Below are 23,367 nucleotides of genomic sequence, written 5' to 3' on the forward strand. Positions count from 1 at the left end.
TTCATAGCTGTACATGTACTTAAAATATGACCAAGCGATTTCAATCTTTGATATATATACAAGATAATTCAGTTAATATGTTCTCAAAAAGCATTTGTACAGGAAGTTTTATGGCAGTTTTATTCATGATAGCCAAACATTTCCTGCATCAGAATGGAAACAATTGCTCAGGAGCCATATAATGGAATGTAGCTTTGTAATATAAATGATGGAGTTACAGAGACACACAAAAATATGGTTAAATCTTTTAAATATGTTGACTAAAAGAAGCCAGATATCAAAGAGAACTTTTTTTTTTCTGATGCCAAAGTTTCTACCCAATGGTGATGAGAAATAAGAGCTTCTATTTAATGGTGATAGAAGTCAGAATAATGACTGCGTTTGTGGGGCCAAGAGGTCAACGTAAAAGTAGCACAAGAGATGCTGAATGATGAAAACGCTCCACCTGTGGCTTCCCCCAAACTGTAATCATGACAACTCCATACTTCCAATTATTTAGTCCAAGTCTTAGCCCAATTCTGAAGCGTTTCATATTCCAATGTGTCCACAAAACTCAAATATCTGCTTTCTCCCAGTCTCCTGAATCTGGCCAGCTTTTGCTCCTCCACTAATATCACTTCAATCCAAGGCCATATTTTGTCACAACTGGGCTACTGCAATGGCCTCCTCGTGTTCACATCAATTCTATACTCACAACTCAGCAATGGTTGCCCAGCATTTTGGGTTAAAATCCAGAATCCTCATACTGATCTAATTTATACTACATGTTCTGTCCCCATTAAATCTACCTATTGCCTAAGTCTCACCAATTTACTCCTTGATCTTTTGTGACTATGAAGGACATGTTCCCATCACAGGAAGTTCTCACTTGCTCTTTGCTCTTCCCAGAACACTCTTCCTCAGATGTCCACTTGATTCTCTTCCTTAACTCCTTTTAGTCTGATAAACTGTCACTTTCTTGTTTCTCCCTTCTCTATTTTACTTATAATTGCAAACATCTTTTAGTTTCCCTATTCCAATTTTCCACCTAGTTTTTCTTCATGGCAATTAATACTTTTTGATATACTGTACAATTTATGCATTAATTTTATATATTGTCTTTCTCCTCACAATGAAATGTAAACTTTAAGAGAGCAGACATTTATGTCAGTTTTATATTGCTCAATCCCATATCACCAGTGCCTATAATTGCATCACATACAAAGTTAAAGCATTAAAACTTTTGCTCAATGAATGAAAGAATGAGTGGATATATGAAATCTGCTCTATACTACAGTTTGGTCATCATATATATTATCTAGATATTATGCATTTTGTAATAAATTATATTTTCTATGCATTTTATTTCAGCAAATTAAAGAAGAAAAAATATTTGCTGTGACATAGGAGTATTGTGTTTATGGGTCCTAAATCTACTGCTTTAGAAGATAAACGACATAGATAATGGCAACCATTCTCTTGCTTATACATTGTAAATCAATCCAGTTCCAATAGTAATGATTTAGTTATTTCTGAAAAGAGGAGAAATGAAGGCATTTGTCTAATTATTTATTTTGTAAACATTTCTTTGAGCTTACATCTCTCTAGACAGTAGGCTAATCAAATCATGTTGTTCAGTCTCAAACTATAAAGGGTTCCTGAAGTCATATTTTCTGTACAAATGTCTATTTTCCCAAAACTCCTTTCCTAGCCCCCATGACCTCCTTATTCCTCAGACTGTAGATAAATGGGTTCAGAAGAGGTGTAATGATACTGTAAAATACTGCCACCACTTTATCTTCCTCAGGGTAATGCAAGGTGTGTGGTCTTGTATAGGTGGAGAGAGTAGCCCCATAGAATAGGCTTGCCACAATCAGATGAGAGGAACACGTGGAGGTGGCTTTTGTCTGCCCTTTACCTGAGCTCATCTGGTACACCACAATAAGCACTCAGGCATAGGAAGCCAGAATGGCCATGAATGGTAGTAGCAGAACGATAAGGACACTAAAGAGGACAGTATACTCATACTGGGAGGTGTCCTGACACACCAAAGGCATTAGAGATGGAACTTCACAGAAAAAGTGGTTAATGATCCGAGATGTACAGAATGGAAGTTGAAATACATGCAATATATGTATTAAAGCATTGATAGAACTACTGGCCCATGCACATGTGACCATGGACAAACAGATCGTCTTGCTCATGAGCACAGGATAATATAAAGGGAGACAGATCGCTACATATCTATCATAAGACATGAAACCAAGACGAAGAGCTTCAGTTCCACCAAGAGTCAAAACCACAAAGGTTTGAATCTTACAGTCTAAAGAAGTAACAGTCTTATCATTTGACAGGAAGTTTGCTGCCATCTTGGGTACCGTGGTGGAGATGCACATCATGTCAATGAAGGAGAGCTGACTGAGGAGGAAGTACATGGGAGTGTGGAGCGGAGTGTCCAGTCGGATGAGGTGGATCAGTATGATATTCCCCATCAAATTCACTGAGAAGAGGCCCACAATGGTAACAAAGAGGACAGTGTTCATTTGGCCATATTGGAAAAAGCCAAGAAGTATAAATTCTGCTCCAAAAGTTTGATTTTCTGTCTTCATGGCTTAGATAAAAATAAAGCAGACAATATCTGAAAATTCAATGTAAACAACATTGAATGTCCTTCAGAAGAAAACAAAATGATTATTGAATGCAGTAGAATTTCCTTGAATCACTTTAGGTGACTATTTCTCCCCGTTTCTATACACTGAATCTGTGTCTGTTGAGCAATGGCCAATTTGAAAAAAAAAAAAAAATGATAATTTTTTTTTTTTTTACTTCTTACAGAATAAAAATATTATCTGGAAATAAACATTTAGATGATTTGCCAACATGAGTTTTTTCTCCCCTTTTAATATCTTCAAGATGAGAGACTGGAGATGTGCTTACTTGGTATGAGAAAAAAAATCTTTCACTCCATTCATTTAAATAATTAAACAGGACAGTGATGTTCAAATATGATATAATATTCTTACAAAAAGCATTTCTTTCTCCATTTCTCAATTTTGAAATTATATTGGCTATAGGTTGTAATAAATGTTATGTTACCATTTGTATGTCAGGAATACTACAACTCTTACAAATGAATTGGTGGTTATTTCTATAATGTCTGTAATTGTATGTGGAAATTTGTTGCCCAGGCAAAAAACAAATATGCAAGACCTTTAAGAAGGGCTGGAGAAAGAAACATTAAAATGTTATATTAGCAATTATTAATCTAAGTTTAACTCAAGGAACATGTCAAGAATGGCATTTTGAATTTGACTTGGTCCTTTTATAGTAATAGGGGAAATTTACATTTAAACTGCACTTGGACGAAATGTCGGTTAGTAAAATGTTATTACTTGCTCCTCAGTTGAGATAAGGAGTCAAAAGGTATTGATGCCCCATTAAAATTTGAAAGTTTTAGATAATTGTTATTACAAATATTGCTCAACAAAGTTGAGAAATTAAAATTATCTTCAGTAAAAACTAGTCAGCTTTAATACAAAGTGTGACAAATAAGAAAACTGACAATACCAACTGTTGATTACACATACATGCAAATATAAATACAATTCTAGCATATAGAATTCAATGATCTATCATAAAGTTTTATTCATTGTTGACCTGACTATACTTGGTCCAAGGTGCAGTCACTTAGGCTAAGCCCCACATCAGCAAACCAAACCTAAGTCTAGTTTCTGCAAATGCCTGACTTCCCAGAAGCCAAAATGTGAGTTAACCAATTAAAACTTGCCTGCTGAGTTTAACCTGGTTCAAAACGTTCCATTAATCCCATCCCCATCACCAGAACTGTTAAAAACAAAATTTTTACAAAATTAAATTTGTATAAGAACTCAGAACCTGTAGTTGCTATTCATGAATTAGAAAGCTCTTGTCTGAAACTTCCCATTCATAAATTGCAAGTTAAACTTATGGGTTCATATACAAATCTAATCTTGTAGAAATTTTGTTTTTAACATTATCTATAGTCAGCCAAGTTGGTATAAACTGAGGCACATTTGACTATAAATAATCATATCACTAAGTTATATAGGAAAGATACTACACACATTTCATATATTCTAAAAAGCTTTGATCCTATTGAACCGTCATTCTTCATTATAGGCCTTTCTCAAAGAACAGTGCTTTTCTCTAAAAAACAGCAAACACAGTGATATAAAATAATGATGGATGTTTGTATAATTCAGAAAAAAACAAAGACTTATTCTAACAACATTATTTTTTTGAATGTTCTAACCCATGAAATAGAATATGACAAATAAAAATAACAACCAAAAAAGAAAAAAATTTTTTCTATTTAAAAGCTTTACTGTTTTTGAAAACCTAATAAACGAAAAACACTTAACTTGCTAAAAGTGTTCGATAAATGGTATAAATTATAATTTACAGTTAGCAACGTTCTAATACATTATATTTTTAATATTCTTAAAATTTTTCACCTTAGTATAACAATACTCAATGACAATAAAATATTATTTAAATATGGTTATCGAAAAAACGGTTTATGTTTTAAAAATATCAAATGCAAACACACGTAACTGAAAGGACAAAATAAATGTCATTGCAAGCTAGTTCACTGTAAACCAATTGATGTAAATACAATCTAGATTTCAAGATAAGTTATATATTTCAGACCATGAAGCAATTTTTTAATAAAAATCTGAAAGAAAATGATCAAGTTAAAAATAAAAATAAAATGTCGATAAGAGAATGAAGAGGAGGAAATACAACATGTAAAATTTTATGGATATAAACGTGATAAAATAGCATGATAATTGGGCGTGATAGAAAAGCAGGAAAGTAAGAATACAATAGCTGTAGAAGTTATAAGGAGTCTTGATTCTGTGTAGTGATTTTAGCACTGAGCTGGTAACTGAAAGGCAGGCGGTAGTTGGAACCCACCAGCTGCTGAACAGGAGGAGAAAGATGTGCCAGTCTGCTCCTGTAAAGATTTACAGCCTTGGAAACCCTGTGGGGCAGTTCTACTCTGTCCTATAAGGTCACTATGAGTTGCAATTGACTCCATGGCAGTGGCTTTATAGAAGTTATTATATATCATCAATAAATTATATACTCTGCCCATTGCCTTGGAGTCAATTCCAATTCATAGTGACCCCCGGGCAGAACAGAACTGCACCATAGGGTTTCTAAAGCTACAATCGGTACAGAAGGAGCCCTGTTTGTGCTGTGGTTATGTGTTTGGCTGATAACAGAAGAGTTGGTGGTGTGATCCTACTAGGTGCTTTGAGGGAGAAAGATGTGGCAGTCTGCTCCTGTAAAGATTTACTGCCTTTGAAACCTACTTTGTCCTATAGGGTCACTATGAGTTGGAATCTACTGGATGGCAGTGGGTTAATCTTTATAGAAACAGGCTGCCACATCTTTCTCCCTTGAAGTTCCTGGTAGGTTCCAACCCCTGACCTTTGGGTTAAAACCCAGTGCTTAACCACTGTACAGCCAGGGCTCCTTCAATAAAATATGTAGGGAAGTCTGTTCTTTTTGTGAATTTGATCGTCTGTTCTACATTTTCTCCCACTCTGTCCAGGACTCTCTGTTGTAATCCCAGTCAGAGCAGAGAACCCTGGAGACTATGGCCCCTGGAGATCCTTCTAACTCAGAACTGAAGCCACCCCCGAAGTTTACCTTTCAGCCAAAGTAAGACAGGCCTATAAAACGAACAGTATATGACATCAAATGGGCTACACCTGCCAAAAAACAGAGACGAGAAGGCAGGAAGGGACAGGAAAACTGGACAAATGGAATGTGGGAATGTGGGGTGGAAAGGGGGAGAGTGCTGACACAACAGGGATTGCAGCCAATGCCATGAAAAAAATTGTGTATAAATTTTTGAATGACAAAGTAATATAAACATATATATGGAAGGAAAAATTTATTTTAAAAAAAGAAAACGGGAACACTGGCAACAATTTCCAATCTATTGGAAGGCTCATTTCACCAGGTGGGGGTCGTTATTTTGATTTTGTAGTTTTTACCCCCAAAAATTTCATGTAAAGTATTATAAATCTAAACAAGAACCCAAATTGAATTCTTAGAACAAATAAAAAATTTTAATATCACAAATAAAATCCAATTTACCAAAAATTAATAATAAAAATGAAAAGAGCCGACTAAGAAGAAAAAAATATACAAATAAGTGATACATCAAAAATGAAATAGAAGGCTTAAAATAAAGAAATAATCCAAAAATATTAAAACCTAGTTAAACAAAACAACTTTATTAAATTATTAGGCCAAAAATGTTGTGAGCAACGTTATCAGATATGCAGTAGCATAGTTTTGGTAAAACACGGTAGATCTTTTCAAAACTTGCTAATCATTTCTCATGACCTTTGATCATTTTCATACCTGTCGCAGTCGTTGAGTTAGGGCCGCTTACCAAAAGGTTTGCAGCTCGATTCCACCAGCGGCTCCTTGGAAGCCATACTGGGCAGTTCTGCTCTGTCCTACAGGGTGGCTTTGAGTCAGAATAGACTTGATGGAAGCCGCTTTTTTTTTTTAACTAACAGATTCATATTAGGAATTTTTCTTGTGTAATTTATAGAAATACACTAAACATACAGGAGAAATTTGAAATGAAGGGCACATGATGAAAATGGAGAAAGGAACTAAAAACATCAACTTGTTGAGATAATGTGCATGTATTCAAAATCGGTTATGAAAACTAGACAGTTACACATTATATACACACATATACACATATGCATATAAGCATATATATTTCACTAAAAATAAAACAATTTACAAAATATTTTAATACCACTGCATAAGTTTCTCAACAGGTGTTTGTATTGCTTGAAATACTTTACATAGTTTACAACCTTTCACCTTTCTAATAATATTCCTGAACATGACTATGTCCTAAGCATAATGCAAAGTGGTAAGGCAAAAATAAGAAAGAAATGTTTTTACTACCCCAATCAAGACTATGAGTGATAGCTGCAGGGCCTTGCTGCCCAGTAGGGGTTGCATTGGACCTTCAAACCCTAACCCTTATCTCACCTTACCAAGAAATGTCTCTCACCTTGCTCCTTTGTGATTGCCGCCCCAAGAAAATTTCGATTCAATGTATGGTCAAATCAATCTCACATAACTTACCTTGATACTCATTTTTGCAGAAATCGTTCAAATGTAATCTGAATAATTTGGGCAGCCCAGATATCACGCAAATCAAGGAAATGAATGTGCAAAAAAAAAAAAAAAAATACAATCCATTCTACATAATTTATCAAATAAAACACATTCCTTTAAATAGTGTCCCTGAGATTAGTTGTATATTGATCTTTTTGATATGAATTGTAGTAAAGTCTCCAAGGTATTGTAATATTTTAGGTTAAATTCAGAGTAATTAGTGGCCTAAAACAGCTATTTGAGATTTGAATGGTTGTTGTTATGAAGGAGACTGCTCACATCCAGCGGGTCATGTTTTTAAAACTGAAGAACAAGCTACTGCATTGAAAAGCACATTCTTCTTCATTAGATGTGTAGACATCCACATTCTTTTCCAGATATAAAGTAATTAATTTTAAAACTTATTTCCGTTGAGATATATAGTGTCTCATATAGAGATATGTTTCATTTTCCCAGGAAATTTTATTTGAAATAAAACATTAGGTCAGAAGCTGGGGAAGGGGTCTGCAAAATTAAATAGATTTCCCTGTCACCCCACTTGGGGATAGTGTTACATACTCACAGCAAGTCCGTCTTTCACAAAGTTTTAAGTTAAATTATATTGTTTGTTGGTTATATATATCAAAGAGTCACAGAGACAAACTGCATATATTATGAATAATCAAGCTACTTTATTTGGCACCTCTACGGGGTGGCAGAGAAATAGATTTGAAAAGGAATCCAAAACCGTAGAAACCTCTAATCTGAAACACATTTCAGGAACTGTTACCACACTACCAGTATGCAAGATTGCCTTTGTGTTTTTTTTTTTTTTTTGCTTCAGACAATAAGCCTTCAGTCATTTACCATGAAAAATTTTAATAAAAAAAGAAATGTTCAAACTCATTTTCTCATCCTTATATGAGGCTTTCAACCTCTTGATAGAAATGGGCTGACTGCCTAATCATGGTGGAATTCATATTTTGTTTCTCAGAGGCCTTCTGGGGAAACTAGGTCTCTAGCCCACAATTAAGCACATTGTAGAAATTGTGGGTGATATTTTATGAGGCCTGGTGTCTACATTCCTGGGAGAAAAAAAAAAAGAACAAAGGGTCAAGGCTCAAAATGTATTTGTTCAAGTGAAAAACAAATCAAATAACTGATCTTAACTGAATGTTAAAAAAAGAAAAACCAGTTAACTCTATCTTACCTTTAAAATATGCGTGTAGATTTAGACTCCACGTAATTAGTGATCAGCTAATATTTACTTTGATTTTTTTCTGTACAAAATATGCATGCAATACTGAGAATTATATAATGTAGGAGATATTATTTATTTATTTTTTCAATGCAATACTGAGAATTATATAATGTAGGAGATATTATGTTAAATACTGCAATAATTTTATTCTCAAAATAAACAAGTTGGCTTGACCATAGAAGTAAGAGACTCAGCTTTCTGGAAGTCCACAGATCCAATATAAATGTTTCAGCCCCTAAGGTGTAAATGTCTCCAAGTTCATAGACAGGAATTTAGATTTTGGCATGATGCCCACTTAAATTTGTTCTATTTGAATGAGATACATTTAATCTGGAAAAATTAAAGCGAAGTGGGATTTTAACCAGCCAATTCTCTTATCTAATTCCATGGGATGACATAAGACAGCTGCTGTGCTCAAGTAGGAAAAAGAAATGTGCAATAACTTAAGAAGAAAGGTGATGTAGGTCAGAGTTTAGAGAGAAAATACATGGGTTAACTCTATCACACACAGACAGAGATTAAGTCACATCAGTAAGCTCTTATCTTCATTTTTCCTCAATTATGTTATTTTATAATTTATAAATTATAATTTATAATAATTATAACATAATTATTCCTTAATTTGAAATATTTTATCTTATTCTCTAAAACACCTTACAAAGAAACTCCAGTCATCAAACAATCATTGAGTCAGTCATAGGATAAAACATAAGCATTCTGGAAACCAATCTCAGCATTTAACTGAAGAATTGAGTCCTATGAATGGTCAACACTTGCCTCACTTTTGTTTACTGCTGGAAATATACCTACAATATCAAGGTGACATTTATAAATTTTGAATAATGTGAAACTTGTACAGTTTTTGGCACTTGATTTTAGAACCAGAAAACAAAAATGCAAATATAAAATCAATATGATCTTGGAAGGGTCCTGGACAGGTAAGAAGGTATTTGCTCTTTTGATTCAGATATTAATTATTAACTTTCAAGTGTTACTGGTAATAGCATCTACCACTAATATTGTTTATTAAAAAGTAAATTAGTTAACACATGCAAACAACTTACAACATTGTCCAGCATGCTGCGAACACTCAACAAACAGCTTTAATGATGATTATTATTGATGCTGCTGTTTTTACTGCTTTTTTGATTATTATTTTACATAAACAAAGATTCAGGGATGGAAGCATTGCCTGCACTGCTTTTCTCAAACACAGGCACAAATCCTTTTAACAGCTTTCTACACCCCTGTGTTACATGGTTCTACTAAAAACTCAACAAACAAAAATAGAACAAACTCTCTGCACTGAGAATTACTTAAATAAATTTTATAAATACAGTCACTCTCTCTGCTCAGGTTCAAAGACTCTCCCAACGACATGATCACTGTTGAGGGTTGACCTCCTTCCAGCCAGGGGCAGCCTTCCTACCTAATAGCCAACACAGGGCAAATGAATGTTTTTGCCACCACCTGAGAAGCACTGAGTCTATACACATGGGTGCTTGGGCCCAAATAGTGAACCAAGAGAGAATCATTAAGTCTCTTCTCCTCCAAATTTAAGCTCTTTAAATTCATACAAATAAGGAAAAAAAAGAAAGAAAAGATCATCCAATTTTTTTGGATCAAGCTTAATGAGAAGTAATTTAAAGCAGATTTAAAGCAAACGTGTCATGAAGAAAACTAATCAAGTGAATCAGTTTTCCCCATAGGCATAATTAAGAAGTCATTGACATCTTTTTTCCCTTAAAATCCAGGTCAATTTGAAGTTTGGTGTTGAAGAAATGTGAAGCTCAAAAGGGTAATAAGTAAACAGAGAGAGAGAGATAAATAAATGAATGAACACATGCATGGATGGGTGGATGGGTGGATGGGTGGATGGATGGGTGGATGGATGGGTGGATGGATGGGTGGATGGAGGGGTGGGTGGATGGGTGGATGGGTGGATGGATGGGTGGGTGGATGGATGGATGGGTGGGTGGATGGATGGGTGGGTGGATGGATGGATGGATGGATGGATGGATGGATGGATGGATGGATGGATGGATGGATGGATGGATGGATGGATGGATGGATGGATGGATGGATGGATGGGTGGATGGGTGGATGGATGGGTGGATGGACAGGCATACAGAAAGACAGACATATGAATGAATGAATAGATGAATAAGTAGTTAAAGAGATAGCTATATCAACAAATCACTAAATAGATGGATAAATAGATAAATAAACAGATAAATAATAACAATTTGGCTTTCCAGAACTGTATTTTTGTGTGTTGATCTGATATCCTGCCATTCTGTTGAATTTGTATATTAAATCTAATAGCTTCTTTTTGTTTTTTATTTGTATTGTATATTTGTGGGTGTGTGTATGTGAGAGAGAGAGAGAAAGAGAGAGAATTCCTTAGGATATTCTATGTATAAGATCTTGTCATCTTGAATAGGAAAAATTTTACTTCTTTCCAAATTCAAATGCCTTTAAAAAAAAATTTTAGCCTAACTTTTCTGTCTAGTATTTCCAGAAAAATGTAGAATAAGAGTTATGAAATCAGGCATCCTTGTCTTGTTCCTGATGTTAGGGGAAAACTTGTAGACTTTCACCAATGCGTGTGATGTTAGCTGTGGGTATTTCATAAGTGTCCTTAATCAGATACATGTAGTTTCCTTACATTTCTAGTTTGTTGAATGATTTTATTACGAAAGGGTCTTGGATTTTGTCAAATGATGTTTCTGCATTCATTAACCAATTCATTTTTCCTTCGTTTTCTTAATTAATTGATGTTTATGCTTAACAACTCTTGCATTTGTGGGATAAGTTCCACTGGGATGTGGTTTATAGTCTTTTCAATATGCTGCTATGTTTGGTTTGCTAGTATTTTGCTGCTGGATTTGGTTTGTTAGTACTCTGTTGAAGATTTGCATTCATATTCATAAGGGATATTGTGGGTTTTTTTGGCTTTGGTATCAGGGTGATTATGTCCTCATAGAACCAGTTACAAAGTGTTCCCTACTATTTTCTTTTGCAAGAGTTTGGGAAAGATTAATGTTAATTTGTATTCGGTACTTCGTTATAATTTCTATCTCCTTATTGTTGTTGTTGTTTTTGCTAGGTGTGCTCGAGTCATTTCTGACTCAGAGCCACCCTATGCACAACAAAAGGAAACACTGCCCGATCCTGTGCCATCCTCACGATCATTGCTATACGTGAGCCCATTGTTGCAGCCACCATGTCAGTCCATCTTGTTGAGGGCCTTCCTCTTTTTCACTGACCCTATTCTTTACCAAGGATGATGTCCTTCTCCAGAGACTGATCCTTCCTGACAACATGCCCAAAGTATATGAGATGAAGTCTCACCATCCTTGCTTCTAAGGAGCATTCTGGCTGTACTTCTTCCAAGGCAGATTTGTTCCTTATTTTGGCACATCATGATATATTCAATATTCTTCACCAACAGATGCCAATTTTTCTTCAGTCTTCCTTACTCATCATCCAGCTTTCATTGCTTGGGTCAGGGGCACCTTAGTCTTCAAGGTGACATCCTTGCTTTTTAACACTTTAAGGAGGTCTTTTGTAGCAGATTTGCCCACTGCTGCTTCCATGGAAGTTGATTGCTGAAACAAGTAAAATGAAATCCTTATTGTTTTAAGTTTTATATTTAGGTCTTTGATCCATTTTGAGTTAGTTTTTGTTTATGATGTGAAGTATGGGTCCTGATTCATTTTTTCTACAGATGGACATTCAGTTTTGCCAGTGCCATTTGTTAGAGACTGTCTTTTCCCAATTTAACAAAATTCGGCCCTTTGTCAAAAATCAGCGGCCCATAGCTGGACGGATTTACATCTGTGTTCTAAGTTCTCTTCCATCGGTCTGTGTGTTTGTCATTGTACAAATACCAGTCTGTTTTGATTGCCATGCCTGTACAGTAGGTTCTGAGATTCAGTAGTGCGAGGCCTTCTTTCTACCTTGTTCTTCTTTAGTAGCACTTATCCAAGGCCTCTTTCCTTTTCACATTGGATTGGTGATTAGTGTTTCCATCTCGTTAAAGAATGCTGTTGCAGTTTGGATCGGTCTTGCATTATATTTGTAGATCACTTCAGGTAGTATTGACATTTTTATGGTGTTGAGTCTTCCTATCCATGAGCATTTTTTTTTCTTCCAATTATATAGGTCTCTTGGTTTCTTGCAGTAGCATTTTGTAGTTTTCTTTGTATACGTCTTTTATATCCTTGGTTAGATTTATTCCCAAGTATTTTATCATTTGGGGGGCTATTATAAATGGCATTCTTTTTGTGATTTACTTTTTGAAGTTCTCTTTGTTGATGTAGAGGAGTCCAACTGATTTTTTATATGTTGATATTGTACCCTGCTACTTTGCTGAATCCTTCTACTAGTTCCTGTAGTTTTTTTGTGGAATCCTTGGAGTTTTCTACGTATAGGTTCATTTCATCTGTGTATAGGGAAAATTTTGCTTCTTCCTTCCAATTTGGATGTCCTTTGTTTCTTTCTTTTTCCATATTTCTTTAGGTAAGACTTCCAGTGCAATGACATTTTGGTTAGCAGCTGAGCACTTAACCAATGCACCACCAGTCCTCCTCTATGTCGTTACCTTGAAATTTACTCTTATCTTCCGAAGTTTAAAACAGTCTTTTATTTATTGATATCGCTTTGGCTTCCTCTCCATATGGAAGTTCTATAACTACACCATTTCTTCCCTCTTTTTTGTTTTGATGTCATCGTTTACATATGGATGTCTTTGGTTCCCTGTTTTTAGCCTTTTAGCTTTGTTTTATTTTTAAAATTCTTTATTTGGGTTGGTATCTGGGTGGTCTGTCCTGTGTCCAAATATCAGACTATTGTTTAATGTTTTTGGTTCTCTATTCGAAGGACTCTCTTTAATATTTCTTGTAAGTTTGGTCTGGTTTTTACAAATTCCCTTAATTTCTGCTTATCTGGAAATATTCTAATGTTGCCATTGTATTTGAGAGACATTTTTACTTAATATAGAATTGCTGGCTGGGTTTTTTTTGTTTTTGTTTTTTTACTTTCGACCTTTTATATAGGTCTTCCCACTGTCTTCTTGCCTACGTGGTTTTAGCTACATAGATGGAGATTAGTTTTATTGGTTCCCCTTTGCAGATAGGTGACTTTATTTTTCCTTAGCTGATTTCAGGATTCTTTGTTTGTCTTTGGTCCTTTTTTTTTTGCACATTTGTTTATAAGTCTTGGTGACTTTCTCTGGGCTCTATCCTGTATGGGGTTCATTGCGCTTCTTGGATGGGTGTCTTCTTGTCTTTCATGATGATAGATAGTGAAGTTTCCTGCCAGGATTATTTGACAATTGTCTCTGTGTTTTGCATTGCACCCCTGCCCCATCCACTGGATCTCTTATCATATGCAAGTTTTTCCTCTTGATAGTGTCCCACATAATTATTAGGATTTCTTCATTCTTTTTTCTGATTTTTCCTCAAACAAATTGGTATCAAGGGACTTTTCTTTAATTTCACTAATCTGTCTTCCATTGCTTCAATTCTGGTCCTATATCTTTCTTTTGAGTTGTCTGTTTCTGAAATTTTATTTTTAATCTTTTGGCTTTCTAGTTGATGTTTTTGTATGGTTTCTAGTTGTTTCGTTTTTATATTGTTTTCCTGAATTCTTTATCGCTTCTTTTATGAGTTGTAAACAACTTGACAACAATGGGTTTTTTGTTTGTTTGTTGCTTTCTTTCATTTTGTCAGTGCCTTCCTTGATTTTGTCTATATTTTTCTTGGTTTTGCCTGTGTTTTCACAGGCTGTTTCTTACCCCCGGCAGTTTTTTTGTTATTTCAGTCACTTGCTGACTCCATCTTGTCCTGCTTCTTTTTGTGATTTGATATTGTCTGTTGTTTCCGAAGCATCAAGAAATTATTATATCTATTTATTTACTGTGTGTTTGTTGAACCCTGAAATTTTGTTTTGTTTTGATATATCCAAGTAGGCTGGGCCTGTGCTTTGCTCTGGTCTCTAATTTTGCCATTTTGATGCTCTCGGTACCTTTCTCAGGGTTGGTGGAGGAATGACTGCATGTGTGAGTGTGGGTCTCTCGTGGGGCTGTTGAGGATATAGGTGGTGTTTCTGTTGAGGTGGTGTGTTTGTCTGTCCAGCTGGACCCTGGCTGTGGGTGCAGTGGGTGATCTTCCTAGTTTTGGGGTTGGGTGCTGTGTGTGTGCTCTGCTGATAGCAGGGTGGTTGGGTTTGGGGTATCTGGGTTGTTGGTCCCCAGATGAGTTGTCTGGAAACTCTCATCAATGGTTCCAGGTGAGCAGGGTTATGTGGGGATGTTTAGAATTAGAATATAGAATACAGAAGAATATACAATATACATTATAGAAGAATATACACAGTAGACTATACAGAATATAGATTATACAAGAGCATATAATACAGAATTTAGAATATAGAAAGTAGAATGTAGAATACACAATATAAAATGTAGAATAAAGACTATAGAATACAGATCATAAAATATAGAAAATTATGGAATGTAGAATGTAAAATATAGAAGAATACACTATATTCTATTTTCAAAGTTCTTTTATATTCTGTATTCTATCTTCAGTGTTCTATTTTCCATATTCTGTTTCAAATTCTCTATTTTCTATAATCTATGTTCTTCTATATTCTATATTTTTGTATATTCTATATTCCATACTCTGCATTCTATATTTGATGTTCTACATTCTATATTTTTCTACATACAATATTCTTCTATATTCTATATTTCATATTCCATATTCTACATTGTATATTTTAAATTCTTCCATATTCTATGCTCTATATTCTGTATTCTACATTCTAAATTCTGTATTCTATGTTCTTCCATATTCTTCTATATTCTATATACTGTATTTTTCTGTATTCTATATTCCATAGTCTACATTCTTCCTTCTATAGTCTACATTCTTCTATATACTGTATTCTATATTCTTCTATAGTGTATATTTTGTTTTACACTCTATATTCTTATTCCATTAACTTCTATAATCTATATTCTTCTATATTCTGTGTTCTTTATGCTTTATTTATATTCTATATTTTGTATTCTACATTCTATATTCTTCTATATTCTATATTTTCTATATTCTATATTCCATCCTGTGTTCTGTATTCAATGTTCTTTTTCTGTATTCTATAATTTTCTGTATTCTATATTCTACATTCTATATTCTTCTATAGTCTGTATCATATATTGTTCTATATTGTATATTCTGTATTTTGCATTCTACATTCTATATTCCATAATCTTCTATATTGTATAATGTATATTCTCTATATTATGTATTTTTATTCTATATTTTATATTCTGTATTCTACATTCTATTTTCTAAATTCTGTATTTTCTATATTCCATTGATTGTATTCTATATTCATTTTTCTCTATAGTCTATATTTTTTAATAATTTTCTGTATTCTATATTCCATATTGCATATTCTGTATACTCTATTCTACATTCTATATTCTCTTATAGTCTATCTTCTATATTTAATTCTACATTCTGTATTCCAGAATCTTCAATATTCTATAATCTATATTCTTCTATATTCTATGTTCTTTATTCTATATTTTATATTCTATATTTTGTATTCTACTTTGTACATACTCTATTCTATATTTATCTCTATTTTATATTTTTCTATATTCTCTATTCCATACCCTGTATTCTATATCACACATTCTATATTCTGTGTTCTATATTCTATGTTCTATATTCAATATTTTATATACTATATTCTTCTGTATTCTATATTCTATACTCCATATTCTATATTCTACATTCTGCATTCTATATTCTATAGTCTTCTATGTTCTGTATTCTATACTCTTCTACATTCTTATTCTACATTCTATATTCTCTTATAATCTATATTCTTCTGCTATATTCTATATTGTACATTCTAAATTGTATATTAAATATTCTACAGTCTACATTCTATATTCTAAATTTTGTAATATTCTTTATTCTTCTCTATACTCTATTCCACATGCTATGTTCTCTATTCTACATTCTATATTCCATTTTCTTCTATATTCTACATGTTCTATTCTAAATTTTTCTGAATTCTGTATTCTATATTCTATATTTTTTAGTGTTTATTCTACCTTCTAATCTCTATATTCTATATTCTTCTGTAATCTAATATTCTCTTGTATTCTCTATTCCATATTCTCTATTCTACATTCTATATTCTTCTATAGTCTGTAATCTATATTCTTCTACTTTCTTTCTTCTATATTCTTCAACAGTGTATATCCGATACCTTATATTCCATATTTGTCCATATTCTATTTTCTTCTACGTTCTATCTTCTATCTTCTGTAGTCTGTCATCCATATTCTGTATTCTTCTATATTCTGCATTCTATAGCCTATATCTTCTATATTCTAAATTTTTGCTCTATATTTTCCTATATTCCATATTCTGTTTTTCAGCTTTCTATATTCTTCTATAATTATACTCTACATTCTTCTATTGTCCATATTCCATATTCTTCTATACTCTATATTCTTTTATATTCTGCATTGTATTTTCTATGTCCTATGTTCTTCTATATACTATATTCCTCTATATTCTATGTTCTACGTTCTAAATTCTTCTATATTCTATATTCTGTATTTTATATTCTACATTCTAAATTCTATATTCTCCAATGTTCTATATTCTTTTATATTCTCTTTCTATATTTTTACATATTCTAGGTTCTATATTCCATACTCTGTATTCTATATTGTATATTCAAAGTTCTATGTTCTATATTCTTTATTTTTATATATACTATATTTTTCTGCGTGGTATATTCTATGTTCCATATTCTACATTCTGTATTCTTTTAAATTCTGTATTCTTTTAAATTTTACATTCTACATTCCATAATTCTCTGTATTCTACAATCTGTATTCTATATTCTATAGTCTTTATTCTATATTTTATATTCTGTAGTCTACATTCTATATTCTGTATTCTATGTTCTTCAGTAATCTATATTCTTTCGTTATAGTCTTCTACTGTGTACATTCTTCTATAATGTATATTCTGTATTCTTCTGTATTCTATATCCTAATTCTTCTATATTCTCTATTCCATATTCTGTATTCTTCAATATTCTGTATTCTACATTCTACTATATTCTTTTTCTTGTATTTTCCCTACCCTTGTATATTCTATATTCTTCTATATTCCGTATTCTATGTTCTTCTATATTCTATATTTTACATTGTACATTCTATATTCCATTATTTTCTATATTGTATGATTTATAATCTTCTATATTCTATACTTTCCTGTATTCTTCATTGTATACTTTGCATTGTATAATCTGTATTCTACATTGTACATTTTATATTCTTCTGCATTCTATATTCTAAATTTATATTCTATTTTCTTTTATATCCTGTATTCTTTATGCTATATTCTTCTATAATGTATATTCTATATTCTTCTTTATTCCAAATCCTCTATACACTATATTGTTCTGTTTACAAAGTTCTTTTATATTCTGTATTCTATCTTCAGTGTTCTATGTTCCATATTCTATATTTTAAATTATATTCTGCAATCTATGTTCTTCTATATTCTATATTTTTGTATATTCTATATTCCATACTCTGTATTCTATATTTGATGTTCTATATTGTTTTGCCACATACACTATTCTTCTATATTCTATATTTCATATTCCATATTCTACATTCTGCATTGTATATTTTAAATTCTTCCATATTCTATGCTGTGTTCTATATTCTACATTCTAAATTCTATATTCTTCCATATACTTCTAGTCTATATTTTTCTATATACTACATTTTTCTGTATTCTCTATTCCATATTCTTCCTTCTATATTCTATATTCTACTATGTTCTGTATTCTATATTCTATATTGTATATTCTGTATTTTAAATTCTATATTCTATTATCTTCTATAATCTATATTCTTCTATAGTCTGTGTTCTTTACCCTTTGTTTTATATTCTGTATTCTACATTCTATATTTTTCTATACTCTATATTTTCTATATTACATATTCCATACTGTGTTCTATATTCAATGTTCTTTTTCTATATTTTTCTATACAATTTTCTGTATTCTATATTCTTCATGCTTTACTCTATATTCTTCTATAGTCTGTATCATATTTTTCTATATTGTAAATTGTGTATTTTACATTCTACATTCTATATTCCATAATCTTCTATATTGTATAATGTATATTCTCCATATTATGTATTTTTTTCTATATTTTATATTCTATATTCTGTATTCTACATTCCGTATTCTGAATTCTATATTTTTCTATATTCCATTGTCTATATTCAGTGTTGTTTTCTATATTTTTTATAATTTTCTGTATTCTATATTCCATATTGCATATTCTGTAAACCATATTCTACATTCTATATTTTCTTATATTCCATCTTCTATATTCTATATTTAATTCTATATTCGAGAACATTCTATATTCTATATTCTTCTGTATTCTATGTTATTCTACTTTGTACGTACTCTATTCTACATTCTATATTTAAGTCTATTCTATATTCTCTATTCCATACTCTGTATTCTAGATTCCATATTTGATGTTCTATATTCTATATTTTTTGTATCTTATATTCTTCTGTATTCTGCATTCTATATTCCATATGCTATATTCTACATTCTGCATTTTATATTCTTCTATGTTCTGTATTCTATACTCTTCTACATTCTATATTCTTCTATTGTAATCTATATTCTTAAAAAAATTTCTTATACCTGCTATATTCCATATTGTACATCCTAAATTCTATATTCAATATTCTAGTCTACATTCTATATTCTAAATTTTTCAATATGCTTTATTCTTCTCTATTCCCTATCCCATATTCTATGTTCTCCATTCTCCATTCCATTTTCTTCCATATTCTATATTCTACATTTTGTATTCTAATTTTTTTCTGAATTCTATATTTTTTATGTATATTCTACCTTCTAATCTCTATATTCTTCTGTAATCTATTCTCTTGTATTCTCTATTCTACATTCTATATTCTTCTATATTTTGTCATCTGTATTTTTCTACTTTATTCTCTATTCTTCAATACTGTATATCCTATACCCTATATTCCGTTTGTCAATATTCTATTGTCTTCTACATTCTATCGTCTATATTCTGTAGTCTGTCATCTATATTCTTTATTCTTCTATATTCTGCATTCTATATCCTCTATCTTCTAAATTTATGCTCTATGTTTTCCTATATTCTGTATTCTATATTTTTCAATATTCTACATTCTTCTATAATTATATTTTACATTCTCCTATTTTCCATATTCCTTATTCTTCTATACTCTATATTTTTCTATATTCTTTTTTCTTCTATGTTCTGTATTGTATCTTCTATGTTCTTCTATATACTATATTCCTCTATATTCTATAGTCCATATTCTATATTCTACGTTCTAAATTCTTCTATATTCTATATTTTATACTCTACATTCTAAATTCTTTTATATTCTATTTCTATATTCTTCCATAATCTAGGTTCTATATTCCATTCTCTGTATTTTATATTGTATATTTAAAGTTCTATGTTCTATATTGTTTATCTTTCTATATACTGTTTTTCTGTATGGTATATCCTATGTTCCATATTCTATATTCTATATCCTATATTCTACATTCTGTATTCTTCTATAGTATGCATTCTATATTCTTCTATATTTTACATTCTACATTTCATAATTTTCTATATTCTATAATCCATAACCAATACTCTTCATTTTATATTTTATATTCTGTATTCTACATTCTATTTTCTATATTCCAAATTCTGTATTCTATGTTCTTCTATAATCTATATTCTGTATCGTATAGTCCTGTAGGGTAGCCCGCATGCACGAACAGGCCCGAATAGCGGAGCCCCGCAGGTATGGCGAAGCCCTGCAGGTAAGGCGAAGCCTGAAAGGAGAGTCCCTCAGGCAACAATAGTCTGGAAAGGAGAGCCCCGCAGGCATGAACAGGCCCGAACAGAGAGTCCTGCAGGGAAGAATAGGCCCGAATGGAGAGTTCTGCAGGCAAGTATGCGCCCAAATGGAGAGTCCCGCAGGCAAGAATAGGCCCTAACGGAGAGTCCCGCAGGCAAGAATATCCCCTAATAGAGAAGCCCCACAGGCAAGAACAGGCCCAAATAGCGGAGCCCCGCACGCAGAAAAAGGCCTGAATAACGGAGCTCCACAGGCACTAAGAGGCCCGAATAGAGGAGCCCTGCAGACAAGAGGAAGCCTGAAAGGAGAGTCCCGCAGGCAAGAATAGTCCCGAACTGGGACTCACGCAGGCAAGAATAGGCCCGAATTGGAGCCCGGCAGGCAAGAAAAGGCCCTTACACAGTCCCGCGGGCAAGAATAGGCCTGAAGAGAGGAGCCCCGCAGGCAAGAATAGGCCCGAACAGAGTTCCACAGGCAAGAATACGCCCGAATAGAGAAGCCTGGAGTCGAGAACAGGCCCGAACGGAGAGTCCCGCAGGCGAGAACAGGCCCGAAAGGAGAGTCCCGCAGCCGAGAAAAGGCCCGAACAGAGATTCCCACAGGCCAGAATAGAGGAGCCCTGTAGGCAAGAATAGGCCTGAACAGGGTCCCGAAGGCAAAAATAGACCTGAACGGAGAGTCCCGCAGGAAAGAATAGGCCCAAACGGAGAGTGCTGCAGGCAAGAATACGCCAGAATGGAGATTTCTGTAGCCAAGAATAGGCCCCAACAGAATCCGGAAGGCAAGAATAGGCCCGAATAGAGGAGCCCCGCAGGCAAGAATAGGCCCTAAGGCAGAGTCCCGCAGGGGAGAACAGGCCCGAATGGAGAATCCCACAGGCAAGGAGAGGCCAGAATAGAGGAGCCCTGTAGCCAAGAATAGGCCCCAACAGAATCCGGAAGGCAAGAATAGGCCCGAATAGAGGAGCCCCGTACGCAAGAACAGGCCCGAACAGGGGACCCGCCACACAAGAACACACACGAATATCGGAGCTCCGCAGGCACAGCAGGCCCGAATAGAAGAGCCCCGCAGGCAAGAGGAGGAGAAAGGATGCTCCCGCAGGCAAGATTGGGCCCGAACGGAGGTTCCGCAGGCAAGAATACGCCGGAACGGAGAGTCCCGCAGGCAAGAATACGCCGGAAGGGAGAGTCTCGCAGGCAAAAACAGGCCCTAACGGAGAGTCCTGCAGGCAAGAATAGGCCTGAACGAATGATCCCACAGGCAAGAATAGGACCGAACAGAGTGTCCCACAGGCACGAATGGGCCCTAACAGAAGGTCCCGCAGGCGAGAATAGGCCGGGAGGGAGAGTCCCGCAGGCCAGGATAGGCCCGAACGGAGATTCCCGAATGCAAGAATAGGCCCAAATAGAGGAGCCCCGCAAGCAAGAATAGGCCCTAAGAGAGAGGCCTGCAGGGGAGAACAGGCCCGAACAGAGAGTCCCACAGGCAAGAATAGGCCAGAATAGAGGAGCCCTGTAGGCAAGAATAGGCCTGAACAGGGTCCCGCAGGCAAGAATATAGAATGTTGAATACAGTATAAAGAATATGAAATATAGAATATACAAAAATATAGTATATGTAAATATGTAGAAAATAGAAGATTGAATATAAAAAAATAGAGAATATAGAAAAATTTCAAATGTTTAATATAGAATGTAGAATATAGAAGATTTTAAAATGTAGACTATACAATATGGAATATAGAATACAGAAGAATATAGTATAGAGAAATATAGAACATCGAATAGAGAATAGAGAGTATGGTATATAGGATATAGGAAAATATAGAATATAGAAGAACATAGAATTTAGAATGTGGAATATAGAATATAGAAAAATTCAGAATACAGAATATGGAATATAGAAGGAAACAGTACATAGAAGAAAACTGAACATAGAACACAGAACACAGAAGATAGAATACAGAATGTAAAAGAATATAGAAAATAGTAGAATATAGGATATACAAGAATATGGAATACAGAAGAATATAAACAAGAATATAGATTATAGAATATACATTACGGAAGAATATAGAATACAGAATATAGAAGAGTATTGAATATAAATTTAGAATATAGAAGAATATAGAATAGAGAAGGCTATAGAAAATACAAGAAAAAGAATATAGTAGAATGTAGAATACACAATATGGAAGAATAGAGAATATAGAAGAATTAGAATATAGAATACAGAAGAATATAGAATATACATTATAGAAGAATATACACAGTAGAAGACTATACAATACAGAATATAAATTATACAAGAACATGTAATAGAGAATTTAGAATATAGAAAGTAGAATACAGAAAACAGAATATAAAATATAGAATAAAGACTATAGAATACAGATTATAAAATATAGAAAATTATGGAATGTAGAATGTAAAATATAGAATACACTATATTCTTCTATTTTCAAAGTTCTTTTGTATTCTGTATTCTATCTTCAGTGTTCTGTGTTCCATATTCTATATTTTAAATTCTCTATATTCTATAATCTATGTTCTTCTATATACTATATTTTTGTATATTCTATATCCCATACTCTGTATTCTATATTCTATATTTTTCTACATACAATATTCTTCTATATTCCATATTCTATATTCTACATTGTATATTTTAAATTCTTCCATATTCTATGTTCTGTATTCTACATTCTAAATTCTTTATGTTCTTCCATATTCTATATTTTTCTATATACTATAATTTTCTGTATTCTACATTCCATATTCTACATTTTTCCTTCTATATTCTATATTATTCTATATTCTGAATTCTATATTCTTCTATATTGTAGATTCTGTATTTTACATTCTATATTCTATATTCCATTATTTCTATATTCTATAATCTATATTCTTCTATATTCTGTGCTCTTTATGCTTTATTTCATATTCTATA

This window comes from Loxodonta africana, unplaced genomic scaffold, assembly GCF_030014295.1.
Source record: "Loxodonta africana isolate mLoxAfr1 unplaced genomic scaffold, mLoxAfr1.hap2 scaffold_225, whole genome shotgun sequence".
NCBI lineage: Eukaryota > Metazoa > Chordata > Mammalia > Proboscidea > Elephantidae > Loxodonta > Loxodonta africana.